Here is a 19,135-nt window from a genome sequence, read left to right as displayed (position 1 = left end):
TGTTTTGGTCACCAGTCCTAACTACTTTCTAAATTTCTCTGTTATTGAAGGATCATGTAGATATTTTCAAGAGAATAGTGGTGCTCCCATCAAGTTTCTTTAATAATATTCATATAAAACATTATATAATAGGGGTGCCTGGGTGGCTCAGTCGGTTAAGTGTCTGACTTCAGCTCAGGTCATGATCCCACAGTTTGTGAGTTCAAGCCCCGCATCGGGCTCTGTGCTGTTGGCTCAGAGCTTGGAGCCTGCTTCGGATTCTGTGTCTCCCTCTCTATCTGCCCCCTCCCACTCGCAATGTCTCTCTCTCTCTCTTAAAAAATAAACATTTAAAAAATTAAATAATAAACATTGATTTTATGCAACCATAATTCTCAATCAGAAGACTGTTCCCAAACTCACAATGCCTACTGCTTGGAACCCTCCTGCTGGAAGAATATCTATTTTCCTCATATCTGTTTTCAATGAAAATTTAGAACAGCTGTACAGTCTTGTTTTCTATAAAATTCTACAATATAAGAGAAATAATTCTAAATATAGAAGATCTTTTCCAAAACGTTATCTTTGTAACTTACCAGCTATCAGATTTCACACTGAACAAAAAAAAATCCATTGAAAGACAAATTATTGCTAAATTTGGAGAAACAAGTCATTTCTTTTTGAAAATAATGCCCATTAGCTATAAGTAATAATGTAATATATGTTCGGACTACAAAATATAGATCACAATGCCTAAATGACATGCTTATATTAGTGTATCTTGCCATTCGTCTGTGACTTTTATCTACCCCAATCACAGTATGTGTTTTCTATAAAATCATTTTCCCTCAATTTTTCTTTACATGAGCAGAGCTGTTTTGTATTCTAGTACCAGTTGCCTTACGTGTTAGCTAGGCAAAATTTTATCAACAGTAAATAATCATATTTTATCATAAAATGTGTGTTTGTATCAATAAACGATAGACAGAGCATTGGTATTCCTCCAAGAAAGCTGGACTATATGAGTTTATTAGTCTGCTCAGGATGCTATAACAAAACATCAGACACTGAGTGGCTGATAAACAACAGAAAATTATTTCCCGTTAAGTGTTATTACTTCCCAAAGGCCTCACCTCCCAATACTCATGACCTTGTAAGCATTTCAGCCTATGACTTTTCAGGGGACACAAACATTCAGACCATAGCAAAAAGTAATTAAGAATATGGTTTCTGAAGTTGAACAAATATGCTTAGACACCGTTTACCAGCTCTGTGACCAGGGACAAGTTTTTTAGCCTTGTAAATCTCATTTCCCTTCTCTGTACAGTAAGAATAATATTAGCACCTACCTCACAAGATCACTGAAGGTATTAAATAAAATCATGAATCAAATATTTATGAAAGCATGCCTGGAACAAAATAAGCAATAACTTAATTGTTAGCTCTCACTGTTTATCTCACTTTTTAATCATGTCTCTGGGTTTGGGATAAAATAAGTTAGATAAACTTTGTTGCCATTTATTTGTGTGAAAATAACACGATGCAACTCAATTCGTTTTTAAGAAGCATTTATTTTTAGATCATTCTATAAAACTGCTGAACACGAGAGGTTACAAAAGAAGAACCACAAATGATCCTTGCTTTAACAGCACATAAAATTGTTTTAGGGGACAATATTTGGATGTAAAGTGGTTAAATAACCAAACAAGGCAGTCCATAACTTAGTGCCAGAGATAGGAGTTCAGACATAAATTTGGAAAGTCACTCTGAAAACTTAGAAACCAATGTGGACTGGAATAACCATGGAAAAGTTGAGATTTAGGCTAATAAAGGGGAAGATTAGGGAAAAGAGCATGCTAACCAAAGGACAGGATGAAGAGGAAAACAAATCTCAAAAATAGTGTGACTAGTGTGGCACAGTGAAGAGTGTGCACTAATAAAAACTTGAATGGAGGCAGATCAGCCACTAGGTGTACTTAACCAAGAGCACTTGACTGCCAGGCTGTAGAGCAGGCGATGAGGAACCATGTGGTGGTATGAACAGATTAGTAATGGAGAGAGAGTAGTATTTTAAGAATGTTAGTTTGGAACGATTGCAGGTTGTATAGGGAAAAAGGAGGTAGTCTGCAGATCAGATGGGGAAAGAGGAGGCGGAAAGCAGGAAAATCAGTTAGGAAACTCTTACACTAATCCAGGAAGAGGCAGAGAAGTTCTGGAGAAAGCTGGTGACAGAAACAAGCAGATGGTTGTAGCTTTATCAAAGATGAATTGATATGACTGGGCAAATCCATCGGCTATATAGGGTGAAGTAAAAGAATGAGAAGTTGGCTCCACTTCTGATCACAAAATCGTCGGACAGATGTGTCCTCCTGCAGCCATCTGAGTCCTTTCCATCTACCCTGTCTTCTCGATACTTGTACAAAATAGCTGGCCACCACACTGGAGAATGTAGGTTGTTTTTTAGATTCCCAGGGATATAGAACCTAAAACCTAAGTTCAGCAAAGCTGACAATGTACCTGTTGAGAGGGAAAGTTTAAAATCTGCATAATCAGAATATTTCAGATAATAGTCTATCTGCTTAACATCTTCACCACACGCCTCCTTTGCTCATCGTGCCATTAAAAATGTTCAGTGTTCATTCCTGAAACCAACCCTGGACTTCTGGATCCAACAGTAGAGTCAATTATATGATTGCTGAAACATCAAAGCTTTTCCTCACTAATGTCCTTACCAGGGGACATAAATAGGCAGGTCTTTTCTCTCTGGTTGAGGCAAACGCCTATGTAGTTCAACCCAGCATACTGTACATTCCTGTGTGATTTTATGTGTTTTATCATTGGCAGATGGAATATCTGCTTTTCCCATTGCTATCAATTGAATGTGTGCACTGCACACCCTGTCCAAAGCAGACCTGTTTTGTCGGGCAGAAGTCAGGGCTCATTGCCCTGGGACAGCCCATTTCTTGGAAATGCTCAGAGGATTTTCAGTTTCCCTTTTTGAGGTATACAAGGAAAATATTACCCTGGGGAAATATCAAAGGATTTCCTGACATCAGCCAGAGAAACAGGTGCACACATATTTGATTTGATAAAAATGGGGGATACGAGCGCAGTGGATACGGCCCAGGCATCTAATTTGCCCCGTTCAATAATTTCATGGTCCACTCAGAAAACTTCCATCCTCAGTGATCACTGTCTCCATAACAAATTTGAACGCCTTAGTCTGGAATTCAGGTTCCTTCACAATCTGGCCCCAACTGACCTTTCCGACCATATTATGCGCTACACCCATTCAAGATCCTGCCAAACTAAGCCACTTGCTGTTCCCTGAGCCACTACCCAAGCCCTGTGCTTGCCGCTGTCCTTTCTTCAACTCAAAATAATCTTCCTCTACAACCCAGATTTCCAAATTCTTGACATCCTAAAAGTCCTTTTCTTTCACCAATCCGTGAAGACTTTCTTCCTCCCCCAGGTGGAAATCAGCTATTCCTCTTTTATCCTCTCGTTGCAAGTTGTTTGTATTTCTCTGAAAGTACTTCCAAGTTCCTCCTTGAAATGTGGTCAGTGATCTCGCCTGTGGATTGTATACTTCTTGGGGTGTCTTTGCCCAATTCACCTTTGAATTCTTCATGATAAGGTCTTGAAGCTATAACATGATGGAAAGAGTATTTGGAGGAAGATGACTTTGATTCAAGTCTATCTCTTTCTGGCTGTGTCACTGTGATCAAGACCTTAATGTCTCTATCAAGTCCTAAATTTCAACATATTTCTTAAGATTAGATATGATAATGGTATGGAAGCCATTATTTAAACTGTAAAAGACAAAATAGCTTAATATATTTTATGACATCAAGTTAATATTAATATAGATGAAAAAATCGGTAGGGAAATAAAGCTCTTTGTTGACATTGCTATAAAGATGATTTATTCTTCTTTTTTTTTTTTTTTTCAACGTTTATTTATTTTTGGGACAGACAGAGACAGAGCATGAACGGGGGAGGGGCAGAGAGAGAGGGAGACACAGAATCGGAAACAGGCTCCAGGCTCTGAGCCATCAGCCCAGAGCCCGACGCGGGGCTCGAACTCACGGACTGCGAGATCGTGACCTGGCTGAAGTCGGACGCTTAACCGACTGCGCCACCCAGGCGCCCAAGATGATTTATTCTTCTATATAATATCACACATCTAACCAATTCATTCCACAATTGGAACACCCCTGAATTGGACCTGCTCATGAGAAGACAAATTAAAATATGATCCTGTTACTAAAATTGCTAAATCCTCCTCCTCTTGTCTCCTAATCATTGGTCCATCCTCTTGGCGTTTTTCTGGCTATGTTACAGTGATTCACAAAAGCTGCCAGTAAGGTAAAACTGAGGTAGTGCCATCACTGAAATCAAAAAGACTACCATTCATTCGTTCCCTCAACAATTATTTAATGAGTGTTCTTAAAGGACAGACACCCTAGAAAGATGAATAAGAGAAAATTTCTTCTTGCTTTTGAGACATTTACAGACTAGTAGAGGAGGAAGTTAGCCTGATATCAATTTCACTGCAGTGTAACATGGTATGTTAGGTTTTGAAGTGAGGTAGAAATAGAGTGGTCAGTAAAGAGCTTGCCTGATGAAACTAATTCCACGGTTTATGATACCCATTCATCATCAAGAAAAATGTATTCCCACTTCAGTGTGTCTTTAAAGTGTATTAAGTTGAGTCTATTGTGAAAAAATGTGGATGGTGAGGATCTAATTTATGCCTGTTCTCCACACTCCATAGTGGACTTGAGTCTCGAAATTTCCTAGAGAAAGTCTTGTTTATAACTCAAGAGTTACACTAAGTATGTTTTTCATTGTCCCTAACAAAAAGGCAAAGCTGGAAAGTATTGAAAGGGAAAGAGAAATCTCTTAGGGTTCCAGTGACCAAGGGTGAAAGGGGGAGAGCTGAAACAAAGTGGGAGAGTTAGATATTGGTTGGGTTTGGAAAAAGAGGGATTCCACCCTGCCCCATTGAAGCAGGATGCGTGTGTGTGTGTGTGTGTGTGTGTGTGTGTGTGTTGTAGGGAGAGATAACTGAACACATAAAGGTTTGGTAATCTAAGGGCTGAGGCACACTCTGCCTTTCCTTCCTGGGAGTGCCCTGAAAAAGGAAGCAAAGTCCTTGGATACCTGTCAACATGGTGGAGTACAGAGCAGGGAGGCTGACATGGTATGTTTAGTCTCAGGGGTCTCAGAAAGGAAAAGGAAGAATTCAAAACAGCACTGTTCCCTGGACAAGAAGAACAGTTTCTTTATTAAATAACTGTAATCATATATAATATATAAAGACAAATACTGGTAATAATTCATCTCATCCTTTTTTTTGTTGACAATGAATGACAATTTGGTGGGTGTTATTTAACTCACTCTTAAGTTGCCTGGGCTGAGCATCATTTCCAGGTCTGATTTTCTATAATAACTTTTTGAACTAAATTTGAGAAAAATCTAGAAGTTGTAAATGAAGAATGAAAATGCTGGAAACCAGTATTTTATTTAATTTCATTGAAGTTCATGCAAGTTGAAATAACAAATGTACAACTAGATTATCCATCTTATTTTCATATTCTTGGTCACTTATTTGGCACTTTATTGAGACATTTTCTTGGTTTCTAAATTTATTTATATCTGTGACATATGTCATCTCTGAAGACAGTTCTTCAAGAACTGGTTTTATTATTGGAATACATTAATTTAGTAGTTTAAAGCTCATATATGGTGATTAGGTTTGCTCAGTTTCAGGATCATATACCTGGGAATTTCCCTGCTTTGTGCATGTTTAGAAAATAATGAATGAGGGGTGTCCACAAATGCTAGGGAATGATTCACATTGGTTCAGCTCCCATCAACATTTTAACATTTTTGCTTCATCTCAAATTATTGTCTGTTCTGCAGCCCAACACTATGTGGTCTGTGTTCCAATATTTCTAAAATCTTATTTAATTTTCTGTGGTTGATTAACATATTTATTTACTAATATGGTATGGACATTTATTATATCAAAAATAGGTCCTCAATGCTATAGATGCCTATCTGAAGCAATGTCTCTATTAAGCATAATTTTAGTTTTTTTTAAGTACCTTTTTCTAAATTTTGAAATATCAGCAAAACATTCCATGGATTTCATTTATCAATCAACATTTGACTCTACTACTTAAACTTGAATATACTGACATTACTTGCAATTTTGTACAAATTTGTAAAATTGTACAAATAATCGTATAGATAATACAATACAGACATATATATTGTGTTATATACACCCATATATCTTATATTTTGTATATATACATCCATATATACATAGATATAGTGTGTGTGTGTGTGTATATGTGTGTGTGTGTGTGTGTGTGTGTGTGTGTGTGTATATATATATATATATATACACATATGGCCATATATATATATACTTATACAGATAATGTAACAGCTAACTCACACATGTTATTTTTATAGCACATAGAAAAATTGTTTAGTATTTGCATAGTTTTTACTTTTATGTTTTTTATTATTTTATTATTTATTTATTTTAGAGAGAGAGAGAGCATGAGCAGGGGAGAGAGGTAGAGGGAGAGAGAGAGAATCTTAAGTAGGCTCCATGCTCAGCATGGAGCCCAACATGGGGTTTGACATGGGGCTCGACCCCACGACCCTGGGATCATGACCTGAGCTGAAATCAAGAATCGGACACTCAACTGACTAAGCCACCCAGGCAGCCCAATAATTTTTAAATACTCATACCCTTTGACCAATTTATTTTCCTTCTATGATTTGTTCTAATGAAGTAATCATAAATACACAAGAAATATTGGCCCCTAAGATATTTAGTGCACCATTATTTGTGCTAGAGAAAAATTCAAAACTGTTTACATTTACAGAATAGGAGAAAGGGTAGATAACTGGTATTATAACTCTTTGAGGGAATATCATACAAAATGATGTTTACAAAGATTTTATAATAACATGGAAAATGCTCATGTTATAATGGTAATTGAAAAAAATTTAGACCCAAAATTGTTCATGTACAGATGGAAACTAAGAAGAAAACAGAGCTCTCAAATTATTCATTCTTTAGACATGTCATCCACTACTTAGCTCTATTTCCATTAGAGGAAGAAAAAGAAAAAAAACCCTAAACATACAGAGGAATACATATTTGCCTCAATATAAATATCTAGGTACTTTAAAGGCTACAAATTTCAACTAAATAAAAATTAGATTCGTTTAGTTACAACCCAGCGCTTAACAAAATTGCTCTGGATTTTTACACAACCTCTTTAACTTCCCTGAGTCAATTTCATTTATAAAATAGTGGTGATAATATCAACATCTTCATGAGATTTTGGTGAGAACTGAAATATATTATTCTTGTGACTAAATTAAATTAGTGCATGTGTTTTGGTGTTGAGCCACAACTACAGAGTAAGAAACACGTGCTCATACTTAATATACACACAACTCTTTAAATCAGTAGGGGAAAGATAGAAACTTGGGGAGGGGGGAATCGATCCTTTACAAACAGGCAAATTTTGAAAGAAAAAAATTGTCAGTTTTTGAGAATAAAAATCCACATCTTCCATGCTCTAAGCCGTCTCTCCTAACATCATCATGAAACTCCTTCATAGGCCTTACACGTACAACTTGACAACTAACATACACCTTGAGAAGCTTCTCAGGGATCTTGCCTCGGTTGTTCATTCTCTTTCCTTTATTAATAATTGCTGCCTGAAAATTAGCCAAAGGTGACATTAAAGAAACCAGAGGGCAATACTGCTTTCATTCTCAGAGGCTACTGCCCCCTGAATGATATTCCCAACTTCCAAACCAAAAAGCTAGTTAGACGGTAACTGAGATGTTCTCTTCCGTCCAGCGTAATCCCATTAGAAGTCCACGTCAGGCCACATTCTCGACTTCCTCTCCCAGCTGGCAATGTGAAAAAAGCCCATGCCTCTGTGGTTTAGCTACCCGTTGTTTTGAGTAATGACTTTTATGATGCCACAGGCTGCTGAGCCAAAATAATATGGGATCGTAAAAGAGGAATGCTTCCGCTGAAAATGGTCTCCATACAAATGGCATTCAGAGACCAGCAGAGGGGAAATGAGGGCATCTACGGTTTTACCGTTAACATCAGGGCCAGTGGTAGGAGCCAATCAGGAAAGCTGATCCCCTTTGCCTCCCTTTTAAATGGATAATCTCAATGCAGAACATGTACTCCTGGGAGTTTCTAACGTCTGACCCTGCCACTTTGTGGTGCCACAGTTAAGATTTTAAACTCATTTGGGGTACCTGGGTGGCTCAGTCAGTTGAGCACCCGACTTTGGCTCAGGTCATGATCTCGCGGTTTGTGAGTTCAACCCCACGTTGGGCTCTGTGCTGACAGCTCAGAGCCTGGAGCCTGTTTCAGATTCTGTGTCTCCCTCTCTCTCTGACCCTCCCCCACTCACACTCTGTCTCTCTCTCCTTCCAAAATAAATAAACATTTTAAAAATTAAAAAAAAAAAATTTAAACTAGTTCTCTTATCTTATGGTATTTCCTTGCCTCATGACACATGCTATCATTCTAGATTTGATAGAAGAAATACAGAAACTAAGACATCAGGTCTAGTGTCTCTTTTATGACACTGCCATGCTGGTAACTAGGTTTTTTTCTTCAGGACAAACTTGGCCTCCAGTTTCACTCCTGCCTATGTGCCCTTAATATTTCCTGAGAACTTAGACCACCATGAGGCTGTGTATGGAGAGCCATGCATCACCATGTTCACATGGTCTCACGCGTTATGATCACGCCCATGAGATTTTTGAGACAGGAATCTGCATTATAACATCTTTAAACCTGGATAGACATTTGGTTGCACCTAAGAAGAATTTTGTTCTATTTTGGTTTTTTCCTCACATGGCTCAATTAAAACAGGAGCTGGATGGCAAACACAGGGAGCAGCCTCTATTCTTGGCATGAAAAAACTAGGTAAAGGGCTTAATGATGTCCCTGGTACATAGTTGACACTTTCCGAGCATTCATTCAATAGGGCATTATGAATCAGAGAGTTGAGGAGATTTCAATGAAAATGCAAACGCATGCCTATTAGATTAATTCATGACTTACTGTGCTTGAATAGTCATTTGTGAATCTTCATATTGTTTGCATTCAGAACTGTAAATACTCAATTTACTGAACTGTGCATGTACTGAAACTATCAAGAAGACCATTGCAGGAATTGCTTGCTAAGGGAATCTGAAGTTTGTAGCATTTCTAGTGTTTATACTAGAAGTTTGAACCCACAGAAATGGATTCTCCCCACCATTAAGAAAGGAAGACAGGCCAGCAAGTAAAGTATTGATAATGTACTGATCTGAGTTTGTAGGAGATGGTGAGGGTGTGAGCCCAAGAGTGCCAGGGCCCAAGCACAAACTGGCAGGTGGGGACAAATCTGGTGGAAATAGGTAGTGACAACTGCAGTGGGAGACAGAGGAGAGGCCTCTCAATAGAGTCTGAACATTAGGCTGATAACGTGAAATGTTAAATTTTGACAACTTAAATAACATATTAATATTATATCTTTGTTAAACCAGGATTTGCATGGTGGGCTGGGAAAAGGAATGTTTATGAGCACAGGTATGACCAACCTTTGTAATCACATCTTGAAGACTGCTCTTGCACAATCTTCATAAAGTCATTATACAATATTTAAGATGCATGCAGGTTTAAAGAATGACATCTCCAGCTTAAAATGAAATATTATTATAATCAAATATTCCACTTACCACTCCCAGATTGAGCCACTCTCTCTCACCCTTAAATGAACTAATATCCTGATTAGGTGTCACTTATTTCCATGCAACTCTTTATTACTGTCTGGGCATTAAACAACATATGGTGTCATTTTATGTTTAACTCTTCTTCACTGGATGCCATACTTTCCACTTATCTACCCTACTATCAGTCCTGAAGTCTGTGTTAGAGTCACTTTGATTCTACCACCTGTTTACTCATGTTTAATAGCACCATTCTTCTTTTCTCTCTCAATACCAACACCACGAGCATGAGAACATTGACGAATGGTCCGCTTGCTGAGCAGGACTAAATATCTCACCCTCAGTTTCACATAATACTTTGAAAATTCCAGATGCTTGGGGTTTTGTTAATTTAAGGTGTCTTGTTACAGAGAAGTAACATGAAGTTCAGAACTGAAGTCCCAGCTCTGTTCACCACAGACTAAGTTTGGCAAGCCATTCGTCTTCCTAGAATTCATTTTGGTAACTTACAAAATGGAGGGGCTGAACTACATGTAAATTATCTCCACTGCCCTTCCCAACTCTAATATTCTCCTTTTCTTTCACTCTTTTCTTTCAGCATGGATGAATAGACACACCATCCCCATTATTAAATTGTTTTTCTTTAAAACTCTCTTTTGTCATTTGCTGGAAACGTTTACGGGCCAATAGAAAGGAGAATGTTTCTACACATGCTTCTCAAAGTATAAACTAAGCCCATTTTCAAAAAGCATTTTCCGGTCAATTTGGTTCAAGGAACCTGTCTTAGCCTGCTTAGTATTCTGTGGGATGTTTTCAGTAGTCACTAATATTGCTACTGATAATCTGAATATGTAATGTAACACCTTTTGCTAAGGTAGGCTTAATTTGAACCCCATCTAAGGCAATTACTAGTATTTCCAAGTATCTCAAAACTGATACATTCCCACCTGTATGAAGTCTTTCCAAGGAAGGATTCAAGGATAGCATCACACAAATACACCAGTGTGGGGAAGATATGATTTCCATTCTTATAGTTTATACACAGTTGGTTATTACTCCTAAAAAACAATCCCTTTAAACAGAAACATCCCATGTTTAACGCCTGCCAATTTCATATTGAAAAGTGTGAGGGAAATCAATTAAACAAGCTTTAAGTGCCTGGAAAATGAAAGACTTTTCTCCATTATTAAAATGATAATTTATCATTTCTTTTCTTCCCATGAATGTAAAAAGTCATGTCTAAGAGTGTCTACTTAGGAAAAGTAGACACATGGTTGATATGAAGGCCAAGTGTGTGTTCTGTTTCCATTCACTAAATGCTGTTTGCTTTATACAGTATATATTTATGATCCCTGAAATTGGGGTACTTACTGAATTTAAAGAGAGAAACTTTGTATTTATATGAACAGACTCCAAGAACGAGGCTGAATTTTTTATATTCCTTCCTAATGCACGTTGAATAACTATGACAGGCAACGAAAGGGGTGCTACTCATGGGTCATCATCCATTTATTCATTTAAATAGTACTTCTTGAGTGTAACTACTAATTTCAGCTCAACAAACAATTCTGAATGCTTCTTGTGTGCCTGGGACTGCTGGGTGCTTGAAGTACCCATATGTAAAATATATATAACTAGGAGTCACATGTCATAGAAAAGCCTCCAGTTTCTCCTTTGAAATAGGAAAGGAAGAAGAGTTGTAAGTGGGTATTTGTGTTCACAACCTTTAAAGATACAAACACTGTACTTAAAAGTTTGCTAAGATATTTTTGAGCCCGTTCATGTTTGTTCATTCAATTTAGAAGTAAACACCAGAAAAGTCTAGAATATATTAGTTCTGTTCTAGTATCCAAGGGAACTTGAATTGAGCAGCATACTTTCTTTTATAATTAAAATCTTGACATCTTATTTTGAATTAACATATTTATGAGGGAACTGTATTTTCTTTCTAATCACCATTTTACCTCTAGCCAATATTTACAATATCAAACTTTTTTTTAAAGATATTTTTCAACGAGTGCTGGTGGAAATGAGCTAATCATTGAATATGAGTAAACCACTTCTCCACAAGGGCACTATTTTCTTTCAAAATCATGAGGCTTTTCATATTTAGCTTCCAAAATCTCATTAGAATGTCTCCTTTTGGCAACGACATTGGTTAACAATAAATAATTCATCAACCTCAAGAGGCTGAGAAAATTTTGAAAGGTGCTCTGGTTTAACAAAAGTGAAATGGTTTAGTTTATACAATGTACCAAGGAATTACAAATAGGTAAAAAGTTCATATTTGTACTTTGGAAGGACTCTTGATGAATAATACAATAGCATTTCAACTGCATTATGCAAAATGTTTGCTGGATCATATTACCTTCCCCCCCCCCGCCCCCCATTGAACATGGCTTTTTTTTTTTTTTGATATATGTACTGTCTAAATTTAATCAGATTAACTTCTCTTTAATACATTTCTTATGTCCCCTAAAACTTGCTCTTGCAGAGTAAAGATTAAATTATATAAAGATCTATGGTCTTCATAACATCTCTGCTCAAATAGCTCATTGCTCTATGGAATATATTATTGGGAAAGATTATGTGATACTCTTTCCTAGAGCTCTTTAAGAAAATAATTTGTCTGCAGTCATTTACAACAGCTATAAAAATAAGCACTACCCTGCATTTCCCTTCCTCCCTCTTTCTCTCCTTCCCTACCTTCCTTTTCAACTTCCTGCCTTCCTGTCTTTTTCATTCCTGTCTTTTTCATTCCTTTCTCTTCCTTTTCCATAAGCTTCCTCTTATTTTTCTCTCTTCAAACATATTGTGTCCCTATTATTTGCAAGATACCACGTTATACGCTGGGAATAAAAAGATGAAGAAGTCATGATCCTGTAATATCAGCCGTGACATATAATAAGTCCAAAATAATCAATGACATAATACAGATAGATAAGAAAACACCACTGAAGAGTAGAGGACTGCAAGACAGATGTGCCTGAGGCCTGGTATTTAATTTTAACTGATTCCAGTTTGTCTGGTTTCCACGAAGATCCATTAACCCCAAACTGACTGGGAAATCTCGTCAAGATTAATTGGTCCCTCAGGCTATATTGGAAATCAATGGCTGCGATGCTTCTAAAATTTCGTTTTGCAGACTTTTAACAGCCAAATCGCTCCTTTCTCATTCTCACATTACCTCCCACGTTCCTGTGCATTCAATCCCAACCCAGAGGCCACTGTCCCTCTCTCTTTATCCTTTTATTCTTCCCCGAGCTGCACAGCAGGCATGCGGAGGAGGAAGACAGAAAACAGAAAACTTTTCAGTGTGGGCATCAAGCTGTCAGCCTGTTCCTGTCCCATCACTCGGATCTGCTCCTCCCCCGCGAATCCCCACCCTTAGCACCACTTACCCAACAAATGCCAAAGACTGAAAGAAACCGCACAATACAAGATGGTCTCTCCAATTAAAAACAAAACTCCGTAATAGCCATACAATTCACTGAGAACACAAGGAAGAGAGTATCTCAGGGCAACTTCCCAGCAGGTCCTGACCTTGACCCTGGGCATCTGGAAGAAAAGGACATTTGAGGGGAAGAGGGAAGGGTGGAGCAGTTGTCTGAGACGGTCACTGTTCACCTGCGTGCATACATACAGCTCCCTTGATCCTCACTTCCACCTACAAGGGAGGTACGTGGTTACTCCCCATTTTATAGTAAGAAAACGGAGGCACAGACCATCTCAAGTAGCACTGGAGTTTCCAGAGTACTTTAAGCGGACATGCAGGCCATTTTAAGGTAATATGGCAAAGGATATGTATTACAGACATGTGCTTAGGGTACTAGCAAACTAAAAAGCTAGAACACACCTTTGTTTTTATTTTAAATAAGTTTATTTATTTATTTATAGAGGGCGAGTGAGTGTGAGCAGGGGAGGGGCAGAGAGAAGGAGAAGAGAATCCCAAGCAGGCTCTGCTGTCAATGCAGAGCCTGGTGTTGGGCTCAACCTCACCAACCATGAGATCATGACCTGAGAGGAAATCAAGAGTGGGACCCTTAAATGACTGAGCCAGGGTTAGACGTCAGAAACCAACCTTCCTCCTCCCTTCTGGTCTAGAGAACTGCTTAGAGAAGCCCATGGAGTCCGCTCCACACACCATACAACTCCATGCCTCCTCCAGGTGAAGAACTATTCTTTATCTTGCAAATGTGACACATAATATCCTTTTATTTGTAGGTGGCCCCACATATTTGGAATTGGATTGCCACTGGGCAAAGTTACTTGTCCCTCTAACCTTAAGTCTTTGATAATTATTGCAACTCCTAACTTCCTCATTTCCATCCGATATTCACTCCACTACAACAGCCTCTCCTAGTATTGGCAGAGTGTGAAATCAGCACTGTGACATCTGTCAGATGCTTTTTACTAATTTTTAAAAATTTTCCTCTGTAAAAGCTGCACCTGCAAGATACCAGAGGATCTTTTAAAGAAGGTACTTAGGATATGTTGTCCTTTTATAAATATACAAAAGGGGGAAGTGGTAAGCATCATCAATATGCCAGGTATAGTTTGGTTCCAAACATTAAGCCAAAATCCTGCTAATTTTTGAGGAAAGAAAATGGTAATGTGAAATAGTAGTAAATGCCAGTTTTAGTAGCTCCCCAACTCTCTGCAGTGACTGGATTTGGGCCATTTGAGAATAATTTCTACTGTTAAATCAACATAGGGATGGAGAGAAAAACTTGATAAGCTATTCCCAGCCTGGTGATTTAGGAGTTAAACTTTAGAGCTGACACCCCAGAATTTGGTAATCTTCCCACCCCATACAGTACTTGGCTGTAAAATCTGTGAAGTAGCCTCCTTCCGGAAGTCAGGTTTCCTGGTAATACCATAACTGGTTAGGTACGTATAACGATGAATTTAACAACTGATCCCCTTGATTTTCAGAACAAATGGCACCCACAGGCTTGCTATTGACCTTCTGAATTGTGAATAAGATATGCTAGGCTTCCATAAGCCACTGGGTGTTCAAATGACTCCCCCCCACCAAATCTGAGATGCTATCTTCTTTGTAATGAGATGACAAGACAAAATTATATCAGGAAAAGAACACCCATGTATACACCTGAAATCATGCAAACGAACATTTTGAAATTCAGTGGTAATTTGAAATTCAGTGGCCTCCTGTAGACTTCCTTTCCTTGTACAGGCAAAGCTAACTATTTTGTGCCACAACAAAACTGAGGCCTGCTGCCATTGTTCTTGCAACTAGTGAATCACAAGTCAACTGTCACTGGTAAAATGGGCACAAATTAGTTCCATCTTGGAGAGAAAGGGCTTTAGAATTCACAAGTAATTGTCGAAATAACTAACATATTATGTTATCATCATACGAAGAGAGCGTACATTGTAAAAATTACCAACACAGAAAGTTTGCTTGGCTGTACTATGTCTTTAAACACTAAAACTCCAAATATAGGGGCACCTGGGTGGTTCAGTCAGTTAAGTGTCTGATTTTGTCTCGGGTCGTGATCTTGTGGTTCGTGGGTTCAAACTTCACATTGGGCTCTGTGCTGACATCTTGAAGCCTGGAGCCTGCTTCGAATTCTGTGTCTCCCTCTTTCTCTCTCTGCCCCTCCCCTGCTCATGTTCTGTCTGTCTGTCTCTCTTTCTTTCTCTCTCAAGAATAAACATTTAAAAATGCTCAGAAAAGTAAATATGTTAGAGTAGATAAACTACAAAAGGCTAGAAACCCCATTAGCCAAATTTGTTCTGTGGAGGACCAGAGGAAACCCCATTTAGCAAAGGCATAAGGAAATCAGTGGTAAGAGGGACATCAGCATTATTGAGAAGCTCAGTAGTGGTGTCCTCTGTAGAACAAGGGCAGGGGAATGAGATGCTGTTACAGAACTAAACTCCCAAAGCAATAGAGGCCAAATGATGGTATTTAACCATCAGAAGCAAAGTGGGTGCAATTATTGCAATGAGAGGCAAGGTTGGTAGCCAGGAGTGGCCCAAACTATGGAGAAGTATGGGGAGGGTCAAAAATATATGATCTTCCTAGAGGCATGGTGCAAAGGCAGCCAACACAGATATTGCTTAGTTTATATAACGGCAAAAAATTGAAGAATGTTTAGGAGGTTTAAGGAAGCTGTCCGATGAAAAAGTCACAATCCCTGGCCCAGTTTCCAGATCTGACTAGGTCTCCAGATGTAGAACCCATTAATTCAGGGAGAGGCCAGATCCCTAGGATGAAAGACCCTGAAATACCAGGGCCTATGTCATTTACTTGGGTCACCGTGAATTGGGGAAGGAGTAACAGTAGGTAGTTTCAAAAATTATTGAGTATGGAAAAAAATTATTGAATATGGGGTATCAACTGATGCTGGTACCCAGATATCCAATGTGATACCATACCAACATCATTACCTGTAAACTACCTAATGGAGTAGCTTAAGTTCACAGTGCATCCACTGGATCCACAGAACCACCTGGTGGACATTTCCTTGAAAGCTGTTGATGGGGGGTGGGAGGGAGGGGAAAGTGGGTAATGGGCATTGAGAAGGGCACCTGTTGGGATGAGCAGTGGGTGTTGTATGGACACCAATTTGACAATAAATTTCATATTTAAAAAATAAATAAGCATTTAAATTTTTTTTTAAAAAGAAAGCTGTATGCATATTGAAATGGACAAAAAAAATTTTAAAAAAAAGGAAAAAGAAGAAGAAAAAAAGAAATGGACATATTTGCAAGTTCACAGAACCCCCACATTAATCCCTTGACCTATGGAGTAAGAATTACCCTAGTGGTTAAGGATAAGTGAAAATGTCCGAAATTGGCTCACTACAACAAAGCTAATACATTTTTTAAATTACCATATTCTGAGGGGAATAGTAGATATCAGTTCCAGTCTTGAATACCTAAAGAAGTGATAGTCCCCATCATATCCATTTAAACCGTAAGTCTGATCCTCACAAAAACCACATGGATCATGACAGATGAAAATGGAGCAAAGAAACCTCAACTTTGTTGTGCTGAATGTTTTCTATTTTTAATTTTTTTTTTTTGAGCAACCTCCATACTGTTTTCCACAGTGCACCAATACACACATTCCCACCAACTGTACACGAGGGTTTCTTTTTCTCCACATCGTTGCCAATACTTGTTATTTCTTGTCTTTTTGAGTCTAGCCATTTTGACAGGCATAAAATGATATCTCATTGTGGTTTTGATTTGTAGTTCCCTGATGCTTAGTGATGTTAAGTATCTTTTCATGTATCTATTGGCCATCTGTATGGAAATATGTCTATTCAAATATTCTGCACATTTTTAATTGGATTATTTATAGTTGTTTTGGTGTTGAGTTGCATGAGTTCCTTATATATTTTGAATATTAACCCTTTATTGAATATATCATTTATAAATATCTTCTCCCATTCAGTAGGTTGCCTTTTCATTTTGTTGATGGTTTCCTTCTCTGTGCAAAAGCTTTGCATTTTGATTTAGTCCCAGTAGTTTGTTTTTGCTTTTGTTTCTCTCACCGGAGACATATCTAGAAAAATGTTGCTACAGCTGATGTCAAAAGAAATTACTGCCTGTGTTCTCATCTAGGAATTTTATGGTTTCAGGTTTCTCATTTAAGTCTTTAATCCATTTTGAGTTTATTTTTGTGTATTGTGCAAGAAAATGATCCAGTTTCATTATTTTTGCATGTACCTGTCCAGTTTTTCCCATACCATCTATTGAAGAGCCTATCTTTTATCCATTGTATATTCTTGCCTCCTTTGTCATAGATTAATTGACCATATAACAGGCTTTCTGTTCTATGCCATTTATCTATATGTCTATTTTTGTACCAGTGCCATACTGTTGTGATTAGTATAGCCTTGTAATATGTCTTGAAGTCTGGGATTGTGATACCTCCAAACTTTTTCTTATTTCTCAAGATTTCTTTAGTTATTTGGGGACTTTTGTAGTTCCATACAAATTTCATTTGTTCTAGTCCTGTGAAAAATGCTATTGGTATTTTGATAGGGATCGCAGTGAATCTGTAGATTGCTTTGTGTAATATAGCCATTTTAACAATATTGGTTCTTCCAACCCATGAGTATGGTATATTTTTTCATTTCTTTGTGTTATCTTTAAATTCTTTCATCAGTGTTTTATAGTTTTTGGAGTATGGGTCTTTCACCTCCTTGGCTAAGTTTATTCCTAGATATTTTATTCTTTTTGGTACAATTGTAAATGGAATTTTCTTAATCTTTCTGCTACTTTGTTATTAGTGTATAGAAACAACTGATTTCTAGGTATTGTTTCCTGCCACTTTAGTGAATTCATTTATTACTTCTAAGAGTCTTTTTAGTGGAGTCTTTAGAGTTCTCTATGTAATAGTATCAAGTCATCTGCAAATAGTGACAGTTTAAATGTGATATTTTGACAAATTAACACAGCTTTGGCATGTGGCATGCAGTCGTTGATCCAGCAAATTTTCTTGTCTATCCCTACGAGAAAAGAGGATCAGAAGTACTTTGTATTCATGTGAGATGAACAAGAGTGTACACCCATGGTCTTACGCTAGGGCTCTCTTACCTTTTATCTTAATATAGTCCAAAGGGATCCGACTGTCAGGATGTTCTGTAGAACATTGCATTAATGCATTATCTCAGTGACATTATGTTAGTAGATAATAATAGACCAAGATCTACAAGATATACACCAGAGCATAGGAAATAAACCCACCATATCAATGAACTTTTAGGGTTCATTGGTTAGGACATATCACTGAACATGACGTGGGGATGAGAAGCACAGGATACACAGAATACATCATTTTATAGTATTTCTACCATGTACATATAACTTATATAAATAACTTTTAGAGCACAGAGGAGAATAAAATGTGGCTTAATAATTAGTAGTTAGTGAGGTCTTAGTACTTACTCGCTTTGTTCAGAATACAAATTACTTAATTGTTAAGTTTGTTTAAGTTAATTTTTTAAAAAGATTTTAGTTCTAAGTAATCTCTACACCTAGGGTGCCTGGGTGGCTCAGTTGGTTAAGCGACTGACTTCGGCTCAGGTCATGATCTCACAGTTTGTGAATTCGAGCCCCATGTTGGGCTCTGTGCTGACAACTCAGAGCCTGGAGCCTGCTTTGGATTCTGTGTCTCCCCTTCTCTTTAGCCCTCCCCTGCTCATGCTCTGTGTCTCTCTGTCTCTCAATAATAAAAAACGTTAAAAAAAAATTTTTTTAAGTAATCTCTACAACCAACGTGGGGCTCAAACTTACAATCCCGAGATCAAGAGTTGCATGCCGACTAAGCCAGCCAGGCACTCCATAAGTTGATTTTTAACAACGACTGCATTTAACACAACTTTGGCTTG

At 37.8% G+C, this 19,135-nt stretch overlaps 1 long non-coding RNA gene across 2 annotated transcripts in view; it reads right to left on the bottom strand.

Annotated features, from left to right (window-relative positions):
• Nucleotides 1-1,653: 1,653 nt before the first annotated feature.
• Nucleotides 1,654-19,135, bottom strand: part of LOC147581937 (uncharacterized) — a 104,428-nt gene continuing 86,946 nt past the window's right edge. For both annotated transcript variants that reach the window (XR_015249793.1, XR_015249794.1), the window contains one exon: nucleotides 1,654-2,496. This is a non-coding gene — a long non-coding RNA (uncharacterized LOC147581937). The remainder of the gene's footprint in view (nucleotides 2,497-19,135) is intronic.

Source organism: Puma concolor, chromosome B1, assembly GCF_028749965.1.
Source record: "Puma concolor isolate L17-30 chromosome B1, mPumCon1.1.hap2, whole genome shotgun sequence".
NCBI classification, from domain to species: domain Eukaryota; kingdom Metazoa; phylum Chordata; class Mammalia; order Carnivora; family Felidae; genus Puma; species Puma concolor.
Note: the sequence above shows the minus strand (reverse complement) of the source record. Positions and strands in the feature narration are given on the sequence as shown.